Below are 2,695 nucleotides of genomic sequence, written 5' to 3'. Positions count from 1 at the left end.
CGCCGTGTCGTGGCCCAGCGCGGGGCTCTCTGGGACACCGAGTCCCACCGCTCGCTCCGCCCTCGAGTGCCCACCGGCACTGGACTACAAGTCCCGGCAAGCCACGGGGCAGGGCGGTGTCGCGGGTCTCGCCGGGACTCGGAGTCGAGCTTCCTGAGCCGCTCTACACTACGTCTCCCAGCAGGCCGCGGACCGGGGCGGGGCCAGGAGGGGTTCAGTGGCCTGGGTTTGGGGGCCCTTGGGCATGCATCCTCCCACTCGTGGACTCCGTCCCCTTCCCGCCCACCGCTATCCCATCTGCTTCTTCCATTTCCCCTGCCACCCACTGTCCGTCCTCCCTCCCAGGCCCGTCCACCGCCCTCCGGCCTTCCTCTCCCTTCCCCTACTCTTTTTCCCTCTCTGTCCTCCCTCCTGGTCCCTTCCGCCCACCTCCCTGCTCTCTACTCTTCATCCTCCCGTCACTCCCCTCCGCTCTCCCTCCTGCCCTCTTCCTTGGAGAGGGATGCCGTTTTGGAACCCCTGCCCAGTGCAGCAACCCAAATATCCGTGGAGGGTGGGATGGAGAAACAAAATGTGTAGCAAAGCCAGGGAATACTATTCAGCCTGAAAAGGACATTCTGACACCTGTGACAACACGGATGACCCTGGAGGGCAGGATGCGGTCAGAAATAGGCCAGATGTAAAAACCCAAATATTGTATGGTCCACATATGTGGAGTCCCTAAAGGAGGCAGATTTACACAGAGGGTAGATGGTGGGTGCCAGGGTCCGGGGGCGGGAAATGGGGAGTTACTGTTTAATCTGCACAGAGTCTGTTTTGCAAAATAAAGATTCTGGAGATTGCACAGAAATGCTAATGTACTTACAACTGTTAAGATGGTAAATTTTATGTCATGTGTATCATGTCACACTTAAAGTAAAATACAATAAAATAGAAAGGGAATTAAGTTCTGACACATGATACAACATGAACTTTCAAAAACATTATTTAGGGGCACCTGGGTGGCTCAGTCGATTAAGCATGCCAGTCTTAGTGAGTTCAAGTCCAAGTCCTGTGTTGGGTGGTGAGTTCAAGTCAAAGTTCACGCCCAGCATGGAGCCTATTTAAAATAAAACAAACACATTACACAGGGGACATAAGCCAGTCAAAAGAGACAAATGCTATGGGATGCTAGGGTGGCTCAGTCGGTTAAGTGTCCAATTTCGGTTCAGGTCATGATCTCATGGTTCGTGGGTTCGAGCCTCACATCAGGCTCTGTGCTGACAGCTAGGTCAGAGCCTGGAGCCTGGAGCTTTCTTCAGATTCTTTGTCTCCCTCTCTCTCTGACCCTCCCGTGCTCGCACTGTCTCTGTCTCAAAAACAAATTTTAAAATATATGTAAAATTTTTTTTAAAAAGAGGCAAATGCTGTATGATTGCACTTACATTACGCATGAAGAACAGGCCAATTCAAATGACAGAAAGTAAAATAGAAGTTTCCAGGAGCTGAGGAGGGGAAAACGGAATTATTAGTTATAGGGACAGAGGTTCTGTTCAGCATGATTAAAAAGAAGTCCTAGAAATAGATAGTGGTGATGGTTACACAACATCATGACTTTATTAATCCCACTGAATTGTACATTGTATGTTTTATGTTATGTGCATTTTAAATTTTTTTAAGTTTTGAGAGAGAGAGAGAGAGAAAATGCAAGTGGGGGAGGGGAACAGAGAAAGGGAAACAATCTCAAGCAGGCCCTGTCAGTATAGAGCCCTATGTGGGGCTCAAACTCAGGAAACCGTGAGATCATGACCTGAGTTGAAACCAAGAGTCATAAGCTTAACTCACTGAGCCATCCAGGTACCCCTATGTTATATGTATTTTAACACAAATAAAGAAAAGCAGTGATAAAATGAACTTCAACACATTTTTCAATTTTGCTTTCGGAAAGACACTGTTGAGAGAAGGAAAAGACGATACAAGGCTGGGGAAGAACACCTGCAGAGCACGCATCCGAACACACCCGTCCATGCCTGCGTGCCTGCGCATGCGCGCACATACAGCGCTCCCCAAACTCAGCGGTCAGAAAACAACCCAATTAAACAGAACTGAGAACAGGCTTGAAGAGAAACGGCACTGAAGAGGGTGGATGAGGCGCACCCGAGCGGCTCCGCTGGCTGGGCATTGCACTCTTGATTTCAGCTCAGGTCGTGATCCTGTGGTTTGTGGGTTGGAACCCCGAGGTGGGCTCTACACTGACAGCGCAGACCCTTCTTGGGATTCTCTCTCCCTCCCCCACTCTCAGCCCCTCTCCTGCTCATTCTATGTCATAAACAAATACATAATTATTTAATAAAGATGGATAAAAGGCAGTAGCACATGAACAGGTGCTTAACATCGTTAACTATCAGAGAAATGCAAATTAAAAGCATAATGACTTACTGCGTACATATGGGGTAGACTGGCTAAAATAAAGAGTAATGATAATAGCCAGTGCCCTAGTTTTCCCTGGAGTTGTTAGTTCCAGCGCTAGAGCTCATATCCCTGGAGGACCCACCGCCCTCACAGCTAAATCTCGAGGTGCCACTGCTTCCCTGAGGAACCCCAGTTCATCTGTATCAGAAGGCACCTCCCCCAAATCTAGGGGAATGGCTGCACAACTTCCCAGCAAGTCCTGGAAGCCAGGGTGTGCGCGGATGCCCCACCAGGCACCCAACCC

This window comes from Suricata suricatta, chromosome 3 (assembly GCF_006229205.1).
Source record: "Suricata suricatta isolate VVHF042 chromosome 3, meerkat_22Aug2017_6uvM2_HiC, whole genome shotgun sequence".
Classification (NCBI taxonomy): Eukaryota; Metazoa; Chordata; class Mammalia; order Carnivora; family Herpestidae; genus Suricata; species Suricata suricatta.
This window is presented reverse-complemented; position numbering follows the sequence as displayed.